At 46.5% G+C, this 22,190-nt stretch overlaps 1 protein-coding gene and 1 long non-coding RNA gene across 2 annotated transcripts in view; one reads left to right on the top strand and one right to left on the bottom strand.

Annotated features, from left to right (window-relative positions):
• The window catches only part of FARS2 (phenylalanyl-tRNA synthetase 2, mitochondrial), a 619,002-nt gene that overhangs the window by 581,221 nt on the left and 15,591 nt on the right, over positions 1-22,190 (top strand). The gene's annotated exons all lie outside the window — the stretch shown is intronic.
• On the bottom strand, positions 4,017-5,606 carry LOC109249443 (uncharacterized). The gene is made up of 2 exons (XR_002072569.2): positions 5,571-5,606; positions 4,017-4,418 (listed from the first exon to the last, which is right to left on the bottom strand). It is a non-coding gene; the product is annotated as an uncharacterized LOC109249443 (long non-coding RNA).

Below are 22,190 nucleotides of genomic sequence, written 5' to 3'. Positions count from 1 at the left end.
TGCTAGCATTCCAGTCTTCCCAGGGTTTACTGGGGACATAGGGAGGAGGAGATGGGGAAGCATCCAGGAGTGGGGAGCACAGCATTTTGGTCCCCCTGGCGACCCACAAAAGCAGCAGCCCTTTCTGACCCATGCCTTCACTCTGTTGAGAAGCCAGGGCCTCGAAAGCCTTCCCTAACTGATCTGTGGGATTTGGGGGGTGGGCAGGAGTAAGTGGGACGAACAGAACTCATCTCCATCTCGTCCTCAGGTGGGAATCGGGGTTGTCCACACATTCCCTAAAAAGCAGAAAGGAACCCTCTCCTTCCTTGTTAACAAGCTTTGGAGTCTAATTAAATGCTCTGGACCTCAGTTTCCTTGTCTGTAACATAAGAAAATAAACAATCAGACTTTCTTCACAGGGTAGTTATGAGAAGTCAAGAAAATTCCAACATCCCCCAAAGCTTCCCTGCAGATCAGCGACAACAGAAGCTTGAAATAATCACAGCGCTTGGCATAGAGTAAGTGCTCATAAATGCTGGTTTTCTTCCACTGTCTGCCACTTGCTAGCTGTGTGTGACTTAACTCTGCAATGCCTCGCTTTCTTCATTTTGAAAATAAAAAACAATGCATGTCCTATTTCATGGCATAACTGAAGAACTCTGTGTGGTATGGATGCGGGAAGGTCCACAGACTTGGAAACAGCAGGTGCGCTCATTCAGTTAAAGGTTGTTAAAGGAACAACCACCACTTAAGTGATTGTGTGATAATGGCGGAAGAGAAAGGTAGATATCCAATGACTTTGGCTTCTTATGACTTACTGTCTGCATACACATGTGCAGTGATTCTGGAAAGCCCACTTAGCCTTTTGGAGTCTTAGTCTTCCCATCTACAAAATGGGGATAGTAATAATACATACCTCATTTGATTTTTAGGATGACTATGTGGGACAGTTAATATTTTTTTTCAATTTTTTAATGTAAATTCTAGTTAGTTAACATACAGTGAAATATTGGTTTCAGGAGTGGAATTCAGTGTATGTAATTCACCACTTACATACACCCGGTGCTCAGCGTAACAAGTGACTTCCTTCGTACTTAACACCCAACTAGCCCATCCCCCACCCACCTCCCTCCACCAACCCTCAGTTTGTTCTCTATCATTAAAGGACTTTTATGGTTTGTTTCCTTCTCTCCTCTTTTTGTCCCTCTTCCCATATGTTCATCTGTTTTGTTTCTTAAATTCCACATATGAGTGAAATCATATGGTGTTTGTCTTTCTCTGATTGATTGATTTCATTTAGCATAATACATTCTAGCTCCATCCACATCATTGCAAATGACAAAATTTACACTCTTTTTGATGGCTGAGTAATATACCATTGTATATGTATTCCACATCTTCTTTATCCATTCATCAGTTGATGGACATTGGGTTCTCTCCATAGTTTGGTTATTGTTGATAATGCTGCTATAAACATTGGGGTGCATCTGCCACTTTTTGTATCCTTTGTATTTTTGTATCCTTTGGGTAAATATCTAGTAGTGCAATTGCTGGGTCATAGGGTAGTTCTATTCTTAACTTTCTGAAGAACCCCCACACTGTTCAGAGTGGCTCTACCAGTGTGCATTTCCACCAACAGTGCAAAAGGGCTTCCCTTTCTCTGCATCTGGTCAACACCTGTTGTTTCTTATGTTGTTAATTTTAGCCATTCTGATAGGCAAGAGGTGGCATCTCATCATGGTTTTGATTGGTATTTGGGACAGTTAATATGAATGCTTAGCACAGAGCTTGGTCTGCAGTCAGTGCTGAGAAAATGTGAGTTGTAGGCAGTAATAAACTACCATCATTATGATGCTGACATTTCTAGGCTTCTATTAAGATTCTCATTTAATTTTCACACTAGCCCTGCAGAATTGACACTCTTGTCCCCAATGCACGGGTGAAGAAATTGAGGCTTGGAGAGGCTGAGACTTGCCCAAGTTTACATGGAGTATATCAATGGAACCAGGTCTCTCTGTTGCCCAAGCCTATGATCGCACTCCTACACCAAGAACCTTGCCCCACACTTCCTGGGCCTGGACTGGCTGAGCTGCTGCTGCTTTGTCATCCTCCTCAAGCACCAGCAGCAAGAGGCTGTGGAAAGCATAAAACTGGGCTCTCCAAATGGTGTGGCTCTCTGGCTGCCTTGGGGCACCTGGGATCCCTTAGATCACAGAACTCAATCACTCTTTCTCTCCACTCTGTTGGTGAGTCTGGCAGGAGCAGACCAGACAGTAGGAAGAGAGGGAACCATCACTTATCCCAGACACATTACTTCACAAAAGTCAGTCCTCCAAACATCGGACCAGAATTCCACCCCAGGCACTCAAGGTTGGAAAACGATAGCCTTCTCAGGGTTTTCTTCAATGTGCTTTGATTTTCTGCTCTGAAGGAAAGACCAGACCTTGGCTAGAGTGACCCCAGACAGACCAGAGCAGCCTCCAACAGCTGCGTGGCCTCCTGTGGCATCAGGGAAGCTCCTGAAATGGGATAACACCTTCCTATGTGTGTGTGGCTTCAGGAGCCGGGCTGGCTGACTTGAGCCACACTTGGGTTCAGTGGCCCAGCCTTCCCACAGGGTCTTGACCCTCAAGACCCCTTCTCTTGCTGTCTCACCCCCAAGCCCTGGGATAGACTGTGCGTGAACAAGGAAATTACAGCATTCATGTCTCTAAGTGCACATGTATATGCAGGCTGATGCAAGAGTTCAGCTGCACCAAAGCCCAAGAAGGGCAACTCAGAGCCATCAAATTACAGGGAAGAAGAGAACGACAGCCTTAAAGCCCATTGCCTAGAGAAGAGAAGAGACCTTAAATCTATGTGACCTTATCATTTGATTCAGCCTCTCTGAGCCTCAGCTTCTCTCCCTAAGGTGGGAATCAGTAAGATGAGACTCATAATTGTATGCAGAGCTGGTGGCTCCTGGTCTGCCTCTCCTTTCACCCCACATTTATTGAGGTATAATTGATAAATAAAAATTGTATATATTCAAGGTATACGGTTTGAAGTTTTCTTTCTTTTTTTAAGTTTATTTTTTAAAGAGAGAACATAAGCAGGGGAGGGGCAGAAAGAGAGAGGAGAGACAGAACCCAAAGCAGGCTCCAGGCTCTGAGCTGCCAGTGCAGACCCTGATATAGGACTCGAACTCACAAGCTGTGAGATCATGACCTGAGCCGACTGAGCCACCCAGGCGCCCCCAGTTTGATGTTTTCATATACGCATACATTGTGAAAGAAGCACCTCAAACTAATTAACCTATCTATCACCTTGATTAATTATCATTTTCTTTCTTCCTTTTTTTTCTTTTGGTGAGAACACTTAAGATCTACCCTCTTAGCAAATAATACATATTCTTAACCAGAGTCACCATGTTGTACTTTATTTTTTAAAAATATTTATTTATTTATTTATTTTGAGAGAGAGAGAGAGAGTGAGAGAGAGCTGGAGAGGAGAAGAGAGAGAGAATCCCAAGCAGGCTCCATGCTCAGTACAGAGACTGACATGGGGCTCGATCCCATGAACTATGAGATCATGACCCAAGCTGAAATCAAGAGTTGGATGCTTAACTGAATATGCCACCCAGGCACCCCACCATGTTGTACTTTAAATCCCCAGAACTAGCTCCTCTTGTATAACTGTAATTTTGTATTTGGCTATGACCAATATCTTCCCATGTGCCCCTATCCCCCAGCCCCTGGAAACCACCATTCTACTCTCCATTCCTATGAGTTTGACTATTTTAGATTCCACATACATTAAAGTATCATGCAGGATTTCTCTTTCTGTGTCTGTCTTACTTCAGTTAGTACAATGTCCTCCAGGTTCTTCTATGTTTTCTCAAAGGGTAGGATTTCCTTTTTTTTAAAGGTTGAGTTATGTTCCATTGTACGTATAGACCACATTTTCATTATCCATTCATCTCTTGAAGGACACTTGGGTTGTTCCCATATGTTGGCTTCATAAATAATGCTGCAATGAACAGGGAGGTGCAGATATCTCTTTGAGAACTTGATTTTGTTTCCCTCGATACATATCTAGAAGTGGGATTGATGAATCTCATGGTAGCTCTATTTTGAATTTTTTGAGGACCTGCCATACTGTTTTCCATGCTCCTCTCTTACTCAGGGAGGGGAGGCTGCAGGTGCCAGCAGCTGTGAAGCCATATGAAGTCTATGGGGTCAGTACCCTGCTCCAGAGAGCTCCTCACTGCCGGGACTCGAAGCTCCCTCACTGGAGATGAATTTCCTTGAGTCTTGCAGGCTAGATGGAGAGTGCTGCCATGCAATCATGTATTCAGGCCCCAGAACCAAGAGAATCTGGGCTCAAATCCTCAGAATCCAGCAGTGTGACTTCAGGGGACATGACTGAGCTTCTCTGGGCCTCAGTTCTTCTGTAAACTGTCAATGAAATTGACAGCTGGAATTGAGCCTGCGGAAGTCTGTCACATATAGTCTTAGAGTGGGGCCCTGCAGTAATGGAACCAGAGAGAAGAGCCTGTAGCTGGAAGACAAGTAAGGGGTTGAGGGTCAGGGGCACGGGGAGACTGGGAAAATGGGGGACAGGCCAAGACTCCCCTTTTCCAGCCTCTAGCTCTGCCTCAGTCAGGCCACAGGGCCTTCATATGGGGAGGAAGGGAGGCAGCCAGGACTTCTCTCCTGATTTTGCAGTGAAAGACCACAGTCAATTTTTCAAATCATCCACTACGTCTGTTAGGCTCAGCCCCACCTGGATCACAGCTTCCCCTGAGACAGGTCTTGAAAGACACGCCTCTTCAGACTTTTGTCTAGTGGAAGGCCAGGGAAGACCTGGAAATGCATTCTTTACATCAGCCATGTCTCATTAGCAAGGAGAGACCTCAGAGGGCAGGCTGCCCCCTCTCCAGGCCCCTGTGTGCCTGCCAGTCCCCCTGCACCAAGAATGGAGTGTTCACAAAGCTGCTAACATGATTAGCCACCTTCTCTGTGCTCCTAAGAAGGCCACCCACCTTGGGGGGAAGCCCCTCCAGGATGATTTCTTTAGGGTAAGTCACCTGTCAGGCATTTGCTGTCTAGAGGTTGCTTATTAGCCAAATGGAATCATTTATGTACTCAGGATATAATTTTAGGACAGGACTGGGAAATGATCTGTTGGTTGTGAGTTGTTGGCAGAGGGGAAGGGGGGTTAGCGCATGGAGGTGGAAGGGGCCAGGGAGAGGAAGGGAAGAGAATCACCTGAGGTTTTGGCTGTGCAGCATTTAACGGGAAAATGAGATATTTCCCAAGCAATTGCTTTTAAGTGACTATTGAAATTAATGCCTTGTTCCAGTATCTCACATCTTTGTTAGAACATTTGCCTCTCAGAGGGAGCCAAAAAAAAAAAAAAAAATGAGATAAACTTAAAGACTTGGAATGAGCACAGCTGATCTGCTGAAACAGCTGAGGACAGTGGGCTACAGGATACTTGGTGGTCAAATGGGCTCTCAGGTCACACCCAGAGGCCTCATCGTGCCCACTGTTTGGGAGGGACTCCCCACCAGGGCCCAACTTTCCCTGCCATCCCCAAGCACTTACAGAGAGCTGAGGGACAGGGCAGCTCAGGACGCACAGACGGGCAGCTCAGGACGCACAGACGGGCCTGAGCTGCTGTTGTGCTCAGACCTGCCAGATCCCTGGGCTTCCGAGCCTGGCAGCAGTGAGGTTCTAGGCCCAAATGTTGCTTCAGTCATAGCCCTGTTTCCCCATGCACAGTGTTGGCTCACAGGGATGTCAGAGGCCCCCTGTGGGGTCATAATAACAGCTTGGAATTTTGAGCTCTTCCTGACTGTGAGGCCCAACCTGGGGGGGCGGGCTGTGGAAAGGGACAAGAGCTGAGGAGGGTCCTGGGGGGAGCATTGTGAGCCTGTTTGAAGGCTGTGACTGGATTTCTCTGAGACAAGGCACGTGCTTTGCTTCACTTGAAGCCTGAAAATATTTGTGTTTCCTTCCTAAAAACTGGAGTTGGACCCCTAAGTAGCCCTAACATTGTGGAAGGCAGGGCCAACCACCCTCTCTTCATCCAGCCTTGAATATTATCCCAAGAAGAAAACCCTCTAAAGGGTTGCTGCCCACTTGCCTTCCTCCCCTCTGAGGCCAGGACATGTGCTGGCCAGGAATAAGCTCTCTGGACTGGGTTTAATAAAGATGAACATCAAACACCTGTGAATGTGAACTCCATCCCCGCCCAGATGCTGCTCCTTCAGGAGTTGTGTTCTCTGATGGCATCTACTCAACTGTCCTTGCAACCTGAGAGTGAAGTCAGCACAGCAGACACAGATGGCAGATGAGGGGAACTGGCTGTGCTTCTGGCCCCACTGGAGCCATGAGGGAAGGTCAGGCTTTGCCCCCTGCAGAAGTGACTTTTGGGCTCATTGTCCCTGCAGATTGGTGGTAGCTCACTGGGCTGTGTGCCCCCCAGGATGCGCTGGGTCCCTGGTCTCACCTGCTCTGCTATGGCCCTCTCTGGGGCCTCTTCCTAACCCCAGGCCTACTGGGTGGAGTTGACAGACACATTTTGGCCTGAGCAGAGGAACAGCCACTGGACAACTGCAGCTACGTGGAAGATAGGAGCAAAGTGTGACCCCGGAATCCCACCAACTTGGAATAGGGTGCGAGGGGGCTGGGTCAGGCATTGCTCAGGAGGGCCTTCTTGTGCCCAGAAGGTCCTGGACTACAAGACCCCTGAGTTCCCTCTCCAGGATCTGTGAATGGGCAAAGTAAGGACAACCTAGATCGAACCTTGAATCAGGAGAAGGGACAGCATCTCCGGGCACAGAGATGGAGGTGGGAGTGAGGGGAGAATAAGCTGTGTGACCCCCAGGTATGCCACTCAACATCTCTGGGCCTTAACTTCTTCATCTATAAAATTAATCATGAGGGCAAACCCTGAGGAATGTCAGACACACAGATTTTACTCTGGGATTCTTGCATGCAGTCAGGACTGTGTGAGCAATGAGAACCCACTCTGCATTTTCCAAACCTCCCAACGAGTGGCGGATAGCCCATCAGAAACAGAGACACCGAGGAGGTAGCATTGGGAGGTGTCCACAGACCCTGAAACCTCTGCGTCTAGATGAGTCACTTCTTGGAGTTCCATTTATGCATCTATCATTTTGATGCTAGAATATGCCCTACCTGCTTCATAAATGATGAGGACATGTGAACATGTTACATTTATTGGGATAACACTGGGCTGAGCACTTCCCATGCATCATCTCACTCAGTCCTTCAAACAAACCATGTGGTTGACTTTATCAACCCCATAATACAGATGGGGACACTGAGGATTGGAGGGCAGGCTGTGAAGATGGGGCAAAGCTGGAGCTCAGGTCTGTGCTGCCTGAATTCAGAGCACAAACATAATAAGACAAGAACATTTTTTAAAAAAGTAATAGCACCATCCTCATGGGAGGCATGGTTGCTCTTGCTTAAAAAGACCCAGAGCTTCAGATGTGGAAACAGAGGCCCACGGAGGCATGGAGACTGGCCCGGACTTGGCACATCGATGTAGATTTGCGAAGTTATCCAAGGATAGGCAAACTGTGAAAATCACTAGCCACCACGGCCATCCTTCTGAATCGGCCCAATTCTCTAGCCAGTTACCTCATAGGCAGGTCCTTCAGAAAGTGGGACACAGGCCTGGAAAGTCTAGATGGGGTGGAGAGGGAGAGGGGGAAAACTGGCCCAAGGCAGGGAACAGGAAGTTGGGGATGGGAAGAGAGGAGAGAAATCCAGCCATTGTGCGACCCTCCTCTGATCATCTCTGAATATACTGGAGGTGACCAACCTGATGCCTGCCTTCACTGCCTCAGATGTCCTCCATGCCAACCCTCCTGGAGGGTGATGCATTTTCGGTTTCAACTGATGCAGTGAACAGAGCACAAGAATTACCTGACAGTCACTGGTCCGGCTGTCAATATTGCCAGGGGAGGCAGGCATTTGCTGCCCCTCCTGGGACATTCGGATGCTTGAGGGCAGCTGACACTGAATTGGTGCACACACCACGTGTTCCCTCACTGTTCCCTGCTGTGGCCCAAACAATGCTCACCTTCTGCCTACTTTTCTGTGAGCCACCTGGGCCCTGGGGTGTGCTCTCCTTTAGCACTGTCATCCCTGGTGGGTCCCCTCACAAATCTCTCTGGACTCCCCAAAGGAAAACAATCATCTCTAGGCTCTCCTGAATCTGTAGCCCAAAACTGTGCAGGGCTTAGAGGAGTCCCTTAAGTAAAGAAAGAAAAACAGCCTGGAATGCTGTGGGGGAGGGGGAGGTGATCATCAAATCAGAAGGCCTGGATTCTTTTCATACAACTTCTACCTGCACGGCTGTGTGACCTTGGGCAAGTCAGTTAACTTCTCTGGACTTGTTTTCTCACTGGTAAAAGGAGCACTGGATGGCCTCTAAAGTCCTGGCCACATTGCAACTCCGTCACTCTTGCTGGGATCATGCAGCGATTTCTCTGCCAAGGGTGAGGGAGGCATAAAGTGCAGAAAATGGTCCTTGGAGGTTGGCCAAAGATTGGAGTTTGGGGACCCTGAGCACAGAGATAATGGGTGTGCATGCTCTCCATCAAGATGTGCTGGTTTAGACCCTGCCCTTGAGGCTGCCTTTACTGATTTCCATGGCAGCACCAGAGCACTGAGGAGTGGTCAATTTGCTATCCCTGAGTCTGCGCCAAGCAAGCCTGGGGAAAATTCCACTGAGGAAGAAAAGGCTGCTGGGCTGAGCTCAAGACCAGAGGCTCATTTCCCTGAGCTGAGTTGTAATCGCCATGCCGGGTAGCGCTGTGCCTTCCCCAGCAGATTACAGAGCGGCTTTCTGTCTGCAGTGGTAAGCCAGTGTGATCAATACAGATGGAGAGTTCCACACAGCCGGGCTGGGAGGTGAAGCGTGCAGTCAGGCTGCCTGGGGAAAATTTGGGCGCCCGGCCATTGTCTATAAATGGGCAGCCCTGACAGCATCTGCAGGGCCCGTGCACCCGAAGCAGACTCACCCAGGTACTGATCAGGCAGGAGCAGCTTCCATGTCCGCCACAGAGAAGCCAGCAAAATTCTGGGGTCTTCCTTCCTCTCCTGCAGAGAAAGAATAGGCAGGCTCAGAGTGGGGTGACCTTGTCTCGGGCCCCATTGGGACCTGCGAAGAACCAGAGCCTCTAATAGGGGAGTTCTGATTGTCTCCAGGCCCTGGGGCGGAATGAAGGGACATCAAAACTCACGGCCGGTCAGGGATGGCCAGCCAGCCCAGGTTGTTACTTGCAGAAAGAAGGTGGCTGCTTTTGGAAACTAAAATTGCAGAGTGAGCCTTCTCTAAAAAACACCAGGCAGTATGGTGTGGTCATGGAGCCAACTGAATCCTGTGACCAGCTCGTCACTTCTGAAGGATGTTGCCTTTTGAGTGATACTTCCCAGTTTTCTCCTCCGTAAAATGGGCATAGGTTTGAGAATGTGAAGGTAAACTGAGGTAATTACAGGTACATAATAAATTCTTGCTTCATAAAAGAAAGGCATCCTATCTCAGAGCTTTTTCTGTGACAGAGTTAGAGAAGTAAGGAATCCTCTCCAGCCTGAAACTATGTCCTCTGAAGAATCCTTAGGGCAGCTGGGCATTGAGGAAGAGATGGAGTGGGAAGACAAAAGAGAATGAAAAATGGTCTCTGTCCTCTGGGCCTCGATTGGAGTGCAGGAACATAGGGTATTTAGAGAATACCAAAAACACATGATCCAATGCCATGCATGTAGAAGTTAGTCCCTAAATCCTAACTCAGTTCCCTAGCCTTCCAGAATTAGTAAGCTAGTAAAGACACTAGGGAGGGAAAATACTTAATCCAATTGAACATTGGTGGTATGTTTCATTCTGGATAGCAAATATAATTCTAGAAAGTTCTATTGTGGCATGAAAAATTTATAAATTTCATCGTACTTAAAAAACCTTTTTTTAATTGAAGTTTAATACACACACTGGAAAGTGCACATGTCACAACCTGGACACATCTATGTAACCAGGATCCAGATCAAGAAATAAAACATTATAAAAACTCTAGAGGGCCCTCCCCATGTTTCCCTCCAATCTCTTACCCCCTTAGGATAATCACTATTCTGATTTCCAAGAACATAGCTTAATTTTACCAGGTTTTACTTTATTTAAAGTGATACACTCTTGTGTCTATCTTTTGCTTAACATTGTGTTCATCAATTTCATCCACATTGTTGCATGTAGTGTCTATCTGTTCTCATCACTGAAGAATATTCTGTTGTGTGACTATATCACAGTTTATTTATATCTATTCTACCATTGATTAACATTTGCATAATTACCAGACATATTCTACAACAAATGATGCTGGTCAGCACATTCTACTACCTGTGTGTTGGTGGATATATATGTGTATTTCCATTGGGTACATACCTGAGAGTGGAATCTGTGAGTCAGGGCTTATGTGTATATTCAGTTTTATAAATATTGTCAAACATGTACCAATTTCACTAGCAGTGTATATGAATCTAGTTCCTCCACACCCTTGCTAACACTTATTATTTTCTATGTTTTTCATTTACCAGAATGTTTGGCCATTCTGGTGGGTGTCTATTGGTATTAATTTGGTTTTAATTTGCATTTGCCTGATTAATGCAATTGAGCATAGTTTTCTATGTTAACAGCCATTTGGATAAACTTTGAAAGGAAAGGCTTGTTCAAGCATTTTGTTCATTTTTTTTATTTGGTTAACTTATTCTTATTGATTTGTAGGAGTCTAAGGACAAGTCTTTTGAAGATGGGAAAATCCTTTTGTGGTGTGAATAGTGTTTGAATCTACATTTAGAAATCCAAATATTGGACTTTCTTAAAAGTAAGTCACACAAGGGGACAGCTGTCTGGCTCAGTCAGTAGAGCATGTGACTCTTTTTTTTTTCTGTTTATTTATTTATCTATTTTTGAGAGAAAAGAAAGTGTGAGCAGGGGTGGGGCAGAGAGAGGGAAACAGAGAATTCCAGGCAGGCTCCACACTGAGCCCAATGTGAGGCTCAAATTCATGAACCATGAGACTGCGACCTGAGCCGAAGTCAAACACTTAACTGATTGAGCCACCCAGCTGTCCCAAGCATGCGACTCCTGATCTTGTGGTAGTGAATTCAAGCCCCACATTGGATATAGAGATTACTTAAAAATAAAATCTTAAAAAAGAAAAGAAAAAGAAAAAGTAAGTCACAAGAGTACTTACAAATTTCAACAGGGAGGCAAATCTGAGCATGGGGAAATTCAGTCTCAAACTTTCCCAGCTACAAAGCACCTCTTGAAAAATAAGAAGACTGTTGCCTTTTTTCCAAGCCAATTTCACACTTGTTGACCAAGTGGGGATGGCAGGTCATTCCACAGGGGGAGGGGAATGAGGACAGTGAGTGAAGTGGCTGTTGGGGACAATGGGGAAGGACAAAATGGGGCACCAAGGAGGACCTGTAGTCCTGTAATTGGACTTGCTATGTAATTGGGCACATTGCCAGGCTCAGCAAGGACTCGTGGGATGAAACTCCATCTGACAGGGGCTTGTTGAGAAATGGAAAATCAGTCATGGAGGCCTTATGAGTTAGATGGACAGGTATCTGGAGAATCAGTGTCAGTTCAGCTAAGAAAAATGCTTGTGCTTCATTTGGGGACAATCCCAAAAGCCAAAACATAGAACAAATGCACCTCAGGCAGCTCCTACCCTCCAGATTAGTGAAGATTGTCACTGAGTATGCTTTAAGACTCTGTTACTGTATTCCCAGGTGTGTGAGGCACATGGACCCACACTTGTCCTAAGCCCACATTTCAGAGACCAGCCCAGCTGCCAGCTGTGTTCCACCAGCCACTCTGACATAGACAGCACATTCTGCAGGCCTTCAATACTACTATTAAAGGACTTTGCCTTTTAATTTTCATTTTGCACAGTGCTATACATACTTGTCCCTTCTTAAATTAAAATGAGACCCAGGAAAAATTTTCCTGGCTTTCATTCATTCAATAAACTTATACTGAGCACCTATTGTATGCCAACAATCTTGCTAGAAGATAAAGAAATAACACAAGGTCTTGCCCTCAAGAACCTCACAATGTTGTGGAGGAAATAAAATATTAAATGATTAACGTCAAATAATGTAGTAGTTGTGAGACAGAGGTTTGCAAAGTGTTAATGGGACAGGGGGCTTAGCCAGTGGTTGAGGAAGGGAACAAGCAGGGGTGAGAAATCTCAGAAAAGGCTTCCTGAAAGAGTTAAAACCTTCAAGTCTATTTCTTCCTGAATCTGCAAAGGTGATATGTTAGAGAGAAGTTAGGAATTCACAAAAACCCACCATGCATCAGAGCAGAAGGAAAAGATTTCCAATTTTCTAACCTGTTTAAATACCCCATACTGTTATACCTAAGGTCCTCATGACTTATTTTAATGAACATATTTTTTTTCCCATTTTGAACATGAACTCAATGAAAGTTAATTAAAATGATGTAAAATGTGACCTTATGTGAATTAATCAATGTTAGAAAAAATGAGCTTCTTTTCCTTCCTATTACTCACCTATGGAAACCCAAGAAAACAGTCACCATCTTTTACAAAAAATTGCCAGGACTCGTGGTGTTCAACATCTTTCTCCTGCTTGCAGCAATGAGAACGGGCAGCTGGGAAACTGGGTGGAAACTTGAGGATTTGTTGTGCAGTAATTCACGGGATGCTCCTTCTGAAGGGCAGTGGAGCTAAGATGAGTGGAGTCATGAGTAAGTGAAATGTGGAAGGATTTATTCTAAGTCAGATTTATTCTAATTCATGGGTGGAAGCTAAGATCCTATCAAGAAAGCCAACTGAGCCACTAAGCATTGTGGGAGCCACTAAGCTCTTCTTGTGCTCTCCCTCCTAGAGCATATGGCAACGTTATCAGTTGAATCCATTGGGATGCTTTCGGTTGCAAGTAATAGAAACCCTAATCCATCATGATGTGAACAATTAAGCAGTTTATTATCTCACATAATAAGTCCAGAGGGGCAGAAATTCCAGTTTTGGTTAATTCACAAGTTCACCAATGTCTTAAAGACTCAGGTTATTTCTGTCTTACTACTCTGCCATCCTAAATCTTTGGCTTATCCTCATAGACTATTCTCCTAATGGACCCATGATGACTGTTTTGGTTTCAGGAACAACATACACATCCAAGCCCCAAGACAGAAAAGCAAACATTTTTATCTTTTTTTTTTTTTAAAGGAGGGCCTTCCCAGAAACCTCATCAGCAGACTTTCTGCTTAGGTCCATTGACCAGAACTACATCCCATGCCCATGCCTAAGCCAATAATCTGACAAGGAAGTCACTCCATCATACATATTTAGCTTAGGCCATCAACTCTCACTCCTGGCTAGAGGAATGGCTTAGACTTCCCCAAAGGATATGGTAACTTGGAAAATCAGATTTATTAAGAAGGAAATGGGTAAGTGGCAAAACAGAAAGCAAGCAAGATGTCTACATGATACAAGAGGTTCTCTGCTTCTGCTTGGAGTTGAGGGGCACAGCCTTGAGAATTTAAGTTGGACACTTAAATCACCTCATTTCTTTTCTTCACTAGCATGTAGTCATTAGAATCACACAAGACAAATGAGCATACTGTAGTGAAGAAACAACTTCATTACAGTGAGGATATTAAGGGAAGACCATATGTGAGCAGGTGGGGAAGCCCTTAGCAAAATTGCAGAGTGTCTAAAGCTTGGCTTCTGATGTGGAGAGCCTTTATTTTCTGTGTCCTACCTCCCCATTCCATATCCCACCCAAGAGACCCCAGGTTTCTATATTCTCCTCTGTGTCCCATCAAAGCTGACATGTGGGAAAGCATCAAACATAGTCACACTAGGCTTTACATGACAGTGAACACAGGCTGGGATTAAAGATAAACTTTGAGTTCCACCTCTGCCATTGCTAGCCTTTTAACCATTTTGATCCTCAATTTCCTCACCTACAAAAGGAAAATCATGATACTACATGACAGGTTGTTGTTTCTGTGGTTATTGCCGTTAAATGTAACAGAGCAAGCTAACAGCTCACAGCTTGAAGATCTTCATGGCTTAGCAAAACTTTATTTCCCACTAACACAGGGTCCAGTATGGATAATTGTGGTCAGGTGGCTCTCCTGTGACCCAGGGACTCAAGAATGCTGCCCTTCCATTTTGTGGAATCACTATCTCCAGCATGTGGACTTTAAGGTTTCTGAAGGAAATTCACGCCTGCTTTTACTGCCTTGACCTGGAAGCAATGACATTATTGAGAATGGATCCAAGGGTACTAGACCCAATCTACCTAGACCCAAGGGTGCTTGAATGGAAAGATTTGCTATATTCCAGGAAGAGAAAATAGGTGTGGTGAGCATAGTCTCAGCCACATTATTGTTGTATTTGTTGCTATGATCATTATGAATACAGTGCATTGAAAAGCCAGTCATTTTCCAGATGCAACTATGGCCCCTAACATTCACGGATGCTCGCTGCCATCATCCCAGGAAGCCATATCTGAACAGTGAGGAAACTTAAGCCTGGCTTGAAATGTTGAGGGAACAGACATCTGTTACTGATGGGAGCCATGGAGTCTGGGGACTTCTGTCTTCTCCACAATAGGCAGCATGGTCTTGGACACAGTGGTGCTGACTCCATAACCTTGGAACTTCTTCCTGGCAATTGTGGTGTCCATTCCGCTCTGTATCCTCAGGTTCCCTTCCTATTTCCATGCCCCTCAGTTCACAGTTTGCTTTTTCTCCCAATATCTAGACTCCATTCTTTGTCAGAGGGCTACTTCTGGAAGGTGCTTTGCCTAAGCACATGGAGACTGGGAATTGCCAGCCAATGTCCATCCCTCTGACAAGTGAGTAGAGGGGCTCATGGTCCACAGACCTCCTGTGTGGTATGAGGCAGTCACCTTTCAAGCATGGGGCTTTGTTGGCTTTGCATTTTGCTTGGCTTCCTTCTCCCTATCCTGCTTCCTTATTCCCCTCCATGGAACACTGCCCAGTAAACCACTTTATTTCAGAATTTCAAAAATCCCAGGCCCCATTGAACCAAATAGCAGAGAGCATATTTGGATACATTATCATTTGCCTCCTGCCTCAGTTTTTACATTCACAATCCCAAATATCACACAAGCAGACTTTAGTAGAATATAGAATCCCTGAATGATGTAGGGACTCAAAGATGTTCTATATTGCAGTTCATCAGTCCATGTTTAGGGCTTCCAAGTGTTCTGAGAGATGAGTCTCAGCCCACTGCCAGCCAGGTCATGTGAAAACAGAATTTGAATCAGCAGAGAGGGTCTCTATCGATTGACTTAGACTTGCTTTTCTCAATAAGGTATTATATCGTGAACTTGTAGACTCTGGATCTCAGAGTATGAACTTCCCAAGATTTGGGCTTAGGGTTATACAGTTTGCCATAAGTGAGATGATTTCAGCCCCATATTGGCCGTTTTTAAAGCCACTCCTTTCTCTTTTACCCCAATGAATGATGTTCTTTGGCTTTGATTAGGCCTTCCCTTGCCTCTGAACTTATGATTTCCCCACAATTTGGAGATATGTTTAGTAATGACCTCAGACCAGGTAAGTACAAGGAACAGTAAGATATACACAAGGCTGCATCTCAAGCCACTGGAGGGGCTTCTGTGACTTCAATCACTGTGCTGATCTTTGTAATGTGCCACCCTTCAATAAGGACTTGCTATTCCGGCAATGGGGAGTGCTACCCAAATCTAATGACTGAAGAATGAAAGTACATAACAGTCTGGTCATTCCATCCCCCATGGGGTTGACCAAGGCTGTCATCGGGTTTGGTTCTACTTCTTTCTCTGCTTGATCCTTCTTCCCCACCGCCCCCCACTCCTTCATTGTTGACTCCTTAATCAACATTCTGCAAGAAAAACTCCATCTCAGGGCCTGCTTTCAAGGGCACCCAATCTGCAATGGTCACATTTCTCTCCCCTCACAGCCATGACCCTCCCTGAGGCACCAGGGATGACAAACATAATGGCCACATTCAGTGATGGACTCAGCTCTCACCTCTTCTTTTCAAGCCCTCTAGGTCAAGAGCAAGGAGAAGAGAAAACCTCAAAAGGTGCAGTTTGGGGATTGTACAAGGGGTTGTACAACTCATTTTGATGCACACAGAGGGTAAAGGGGCTTCCGTGGTCTATGCAGGGAGCAGTTCTGTGTTTGTTCTAGAAATCATCCCTGAGTGCCCTCTCTCCTTCATCCTCACATTCAAACCCTTAGCAAGTTAGAAAGTCTTGCAGAATCCTCATTAAAATATATTTTGAATACATCTACTCTTCTCTTTCTGCTCTGCCCCCATCCTAGCCAAAGCCACTGTCATCCCTTACTGGATTCTATCTGTCTTGCCTCCTTGTATTCATTCTCCACACTACAGTCAGAATAATTTTTGCATAATTATATTTTTCATTTCTAAGATCTCTCATTAGTTCTCTTCATAATTGCCAGGCTCTTGAGTCATACCCATCTTTTCTCTTGATATATGTGATATATACATCTTCCCTTATCTCTCTGAAGATATTAAATGCATGGATCTAAAACCTTCTGTTCTGATACGCTAGTAACTCAGTTTCCCCAGTTGCAAGCTCTTTGTTTTGTTGAATTTGTTGATGCTTTTTTTATGAGGCTGGTCACCTTCAAATGCTTAATGTGTATCGATTGTGTGAAAATCTCTGTATTTGTACATTTTATTAACCTATGACTTGATGTTTGGCAGGCCACTGGGGGCACAGGTGGGAGCTGTTGCCTTGGCTTGCGCTGTGGAGAAGGTCAACACCTCCCACCAGGCAGGGGCGTCTCACTGTCCCATCTGCATGTGGGGGCTGCTCATTATTTCTGGGTGTTGTCAGTCACTGAAGGCTCTGCCTGGCCCTGTCCTCAGCTTTCACACTGACCAGGTCCTCGTTAGAGGCAGGAGCATCCCTTCCCAGGAAATCCATCCTGACAAATCAACCTAAACCCATCCCCGCTTTCTTTTCCTTCATTGCATTGATCATAAGTGTCCATAAAATATTTGTTTATGTGTGGTCTCACTCACTAAACCACGTGCTCTGAAGGCAGGGAGAAGGTCTATTTGGATCATCAGTGCGTAGCAAGTTCTCAACACTGCACCCGATAGACATTTATTTCAAGAAATAATTATTGAATACTTGTTTACACTTTCATGTTAGATTGCATTTACAGACAGGACTCTTAGGTAAACATGGTTTGGAAACAACTGCAAGAAAGGGCACCATATCAAATGAGGAGCAAAGGCTGATCCTTCTCTTTCTATTTAGATTCTGCAGGGCAGAGGAATGAGTGAGAGTTCCCCTGTATGGGCCCTGCACAGGCCTTGTGTCCAGGGGAAACTGTGGCTCTACCACTGTCCTGGGTTGACTCTGGAGCCTGATTTCACCTTCCCAAGAGCCAGGAGCTCATTTTCCCTCTGAACTCACAGCCTGCTGCCAGCAGAGAGAGGCCGAGCCTGCAGGAGCTGCTGCAGGACCATTATGGGAACTGGAGGAGACTATTACATGAGCTACAGTGTCCTGGGGGGCTCAGCAGGTAGAAAGCAGAGAGATGGTGGAGGGGGGGACGGGGAGGGCTGTGTGCTGCACCGTTCTGAGTCAGCCCAGGGTGCTAGCAGCCTCACCCCACCCTCATGAGGATCACTGTGCCACCTGCACCTGCCTACCCCGTTCCTGTTTACAGTGGTAACACCTGCAGTTGGTAAGGGACCTTCCAGAAAGGAAGATGTTATTACACTTGAGAAGGAGGGGGCTTTAAGGATCATAGCTACTCTCCCCACTTCCTTTTATAGAAAAGTGAACTAGCCCAGATCAGAGATGCCTGGCCCAAGGTCACACAGGCAGGAAGAAGGTGAGCTGGAGCCAGAATGCAAAGCTCCTAATCCCCAGGGCACCAGTACTACATCAAGCCGCCATCTTTTTCCTCCCGCTCTTCAACTTTTACCTTGTCTCTGCTCCATCTTGTCCTCAGCCTCTTCTTACCACTTCAGCCCCGAGCCTCAGTGCACCAGCAACTCCCATGCCTCTGCCCTACCGCCATGCAACGTGCTTAACCCCGCTTGGGACGAAGAGGCTTGCTGGCCTCTGACCACGTGGCTATCACCTGACAGAAGTTCCCTCTCTGGTATCAGACACAATCTGGGAGCTGCAGTAGGAAAACCAGGCATGGGCTTGGCCAGAGCACACACCAGCCCAGGCTCACTGACCCTCTGCACAGGCACTAGGCCTGCTTTTAACTTGGAGTGCACTGGTGAGCTTAGGCCTTGTCCCATAAGTCTGGTTCTCAGACCTGGTTTCCTGGGATGCGAACACTTTGAAGGACGCTGAACTGCGTAGAGGTTTCATTTGACCACCTCAGGCACTGACTTCTGTCTTTAGCCTCTTATATCCCCTTTCTCCCTGGTGCCCCGTCCCACTGTCCCCTCCAAAATAGAGCGATCACTCCCTTCCTCAGAGCCACGACCATATGTGGTATGACTTCCAGTCTTGCACCCAGCACACGGTATTGCAGTGACTTGCTTAGTTCTCTGCCTTGGGTCCTCCCAGGGAGCACCCTGAGTGCAGAATCCATCTCTAGCACTCAAGGATGCTGGTGTTGAGAAGGGCCTCAGTCATTGCTGGCCGCCTGGCATCCACAGCTGGGTGCAAAGGGGGACATAGGAGGGAGAGTAAGGCTCTCCCAGCACCAGACTTCTCACCTCCACCTCCCACCCCAACTTGGGGCCACGAGTGACCCTGGGCTGCTGCTCATGACTTATTAAGCCACAAGGCTCCAACTAAGCAGAGCCTGGCAAGGGCAGACCCCAAGGTGGGTGTGGAGGCCAGATAACAGCCCAGGGAGGGGCCCTGGGAGGATGACTTCCTGAAGAGCTGGGATTTCCGGAGTGACTTACTCGCTAGCGGAGCATCTTCTAGAGCGTGTCCAGTGGAATATGGTCTGCGAGTAAAAGACTCTGAGATCAACCAGGTTTAGGAAATGCTACTCACTTACAGACTTATCCCTGTTGAAGCTTCACGGAGCCCTTTGGTGTGTTAAAAGCCCTGAGCAACCGTACAGTAAGAAACATGAATTGTAAAACTGTGAAAACAAAAATAAATATCAGGGGAGAGAAATCTCTTCCTGTGCCTGGGTGGGAGAGCCCAGCCTCCCCAAGGCCTGTGAGGGGCTTGGGGGCTTGTCACAGCTTCTGTCCTCACAGACGACACAGCACTTCAGGGGCGTGTTCTTCCACCCATCTGGGCTCAGCGCTGCTCCTCTGTATCTTGTTTATGCCTAGTTGCGACTTCTGGTGGGGGGGGGGGGGGTGAGGTAGGGGTGGGGGGAATGAAAAAATAGTTTGAGCCCAGAAAGAGAGCTGGCCAATGAAATGCCGAGCTGGAGCATTACAACATCAGCGAGGCCGCCCATTGGCTGGCTTGCCCTGAGGAGATGGAAGCAATCCCACGGCCCCTCCCTCACTCACCGGCCTCCCCCGACCCCTGGTCTCTGTGAAGACTGAATCAGTGCTGGAAGGGTCGCCATGCCCTTGGCCGTGGGTCCCATTAGCCATCAGCCTGTCCATCCTCGGCTGGCAGTGCTGCCTGCCAGCCTGTTGCAGAGTGAGCCTGCCTTCCAGCACTGGCCTCACACTCTGCCGATCCTGGGCTGAGCAGCCCGCCCCCCCCCCCCCCCCCCCAGTGTCATGCTGCTCACAGTAGTGTTTATGCGCACCCTGGGACAAGCTTGCGGGGATGTTCTCCTGCTTGAGAGAATTAACCCTTCCTTCAAAAGTAGCCTAGGTCCCCTTTCCATCATAGAGCCCTCTCTGCCTGCCCCTGCCCAAGTTAATCTCTTAATTTCTAAATAATTCATTCCTGTTGGCACCCACTTAAGCTGGTACTTGTAGCAAATGTATTGTGGTGCAATGCCATATCCACCCCTCCTTTCTATGATTATATAAAACCTTCTGATTTTAGCTGGGCACACATATTCTGGAATAAAGACTACATTCCCAGTTTCCTTGCAACTAGATGTGACCAAATTCTGGCTAACGAGATGTTCATGTTCAATTTACAGAACGTATCTCTGAAAGGAAGAGGTGTTCTCTTTTATGTCCCTTCCTCTCTCCTGCTGGCTGGAATAGAGACGTGATATCTGGAGCTCAAGCAGCCAGATAGGACCATGAGATAGCACACTAAGTATCAAGATGGAAGTAGCCTGGGCCCCTGGTGATTTTGGAAACACCATACCAACCCTTGACTGCCTACCTCTGTATTTACATTTTTATGTGTTTTCAGGTATCTTTTGGGGTATGTGGTTAGGGCTGGTCAGGGTTCTTTAGAGAAATAGAACCAAAAATATATGTGTACATATATCAAGAGAGATTTGTTTAAAAAATTTTTTTTAATGTTTATTTTTGAGAAAGAGAGACAGACAGAGAACAAGCCAGGGAGGGCTAGACAGAGGGGGAGACACAGAATCCGAAGCAGTCTCCAGGCTCTGAATTGTCAGCACAAAGCCTGATGCAGGGCTCAAACTCACTGACTGTGAGATCATCAACTGTGCCGAAGTTGGATGCTTAACCAACTGAGTCACCCAGGTGCCCCAAGAGAGATTTGCTTTAAGGAATTGTCCCACACAATTATTGGGGCTGGAAAGTCTGAAATCCCAGAGCTGGGGAAGAATTGATATGATTGGCTCTAAGCCAAAGGCAGCCCGGAGGCAGAATGCTCTTTTCCTCAGGGGACCTCAGTCTTTTCTCTAAAGGCCTTCAACTGATTGGATGAGGCCAACCCATGTTATGGAACGTTACCTGCTTTACCTAAAGACCATTGATTTAAATTTTAATCACATCTAAAAAATACCGTCACAGCAACATCTAAACTGGTGTTTGACCCCCAAACTGGACACTATCGCTGTTATGGGCTGAATGATGTCCCTTTCAAATCCATATGTTGAAGTCTTAACCTCCTGTACCTTGGAATATGACTGCATTTGATGATAGGACCCTTGATGAGGTGTTGAAGTTAAACTGAGCCTGTTAGGGTGGGCTTTTATCCAGTATGACTGATGTCCTTATGAAAAGAGGAGATTAGGACACACAGAGAGGAAAAAGCAGGGGTACATGAGGACACAGTGAGAAGGTGGCTGTCTGTTAGTCAAGGAGAGAGGCCTCGGGAGAAGCCAATCCTTCTGGCACCTTGATCTTGGACTTCCAGCCTCCACAACCACAAGGAAATACTTTTCTGCTGTTTAAGCCACCCAGCCTGTGGTATCTTACATGGCAGCCCAAGCCAACTAGTATGTCTGACCAAGGTGACACATAAAATGAACCCTCTCAGTGGCACTTATTTAACCTAGATGGGAGGCACTTTGGAGGCAAGCCCAATTTGTCCATCTATGGAGATCATGCAAGTTTTCAGAGTCTGCTAAGAGGCTTGGACTCTAGAGTGTGCAATGCTGGTGAGTGATGGAAGCTGATAAGTAGGGGAGTGCCATGATCAAATTAGGATTTTAGAACAATGTCTCTGGAACCACTGATGGGCACAGGAGGGTAAGACTACAACTGGGGAGGCTGGTCTAGAAGCTCGAGTATGAGAATGGAAGAAAGATGCCACAGGTCAGTGAGACTGTGAAGGAGAGACTCTGGCAGGACGCAGCCTGCTGGATCAGTGAGGGAGTGCTGACGCATATCCCAAGTGTCTAGTTTGAGAGGCTGGGTGGACGACAATGATACCTCCAACCCAAGCAGAGAAGGCAGGCCATGTTCCCGTTGGTGGCAGTGGGCATGGGGGTGGGTGTAGGCAGCAACCAATCATTCATTTGACTTCAGGTATGATGAGTTGTATGTGCCCATGGTGCATCTGCATGGAGTGTCAGGAAGAAGTTTCATATGCTAGAGTCTGGAACTCAAGAAGTCTGGTTGGAAATCCAGATTCCTGTCATTTCTACCCAGTAATCAAATTTCTGGGAGCAATTTCTAGGACTCTTCCCACTGTGCTTATATATCCTAATCCCAAATGTCCCAAACATGCATGGCGACTTGGTTTTTGTTCTTTTGGTTTTCACTGTACTCACCGTAAGGTAAATTCCAGAAAGGAAGCAGGCACTGACCCCGTGCTTTCATAGGAAAG

The sequence above is a fragment of the Panthera pardus genome, unplaced genomic scaffold (genome assembly GCF_024362965.1).
Source record: "Panthera pardus isolate Hobbes unplaced genomic scaffold, ASM2436296v1 HiC_scaffold_17, whole genome shotgun sequence".
Classification (NCBI taxonomy): Eukaryota; Metazoa; Chordata; class Mammalia; order Carnivora; family Felidae; genus Panthera; species Panthera pardus.
Note: the sequence above shows the minus strand (reverse complement) of the source record. Positions and strands in the feature narration are given on the sequence as shown.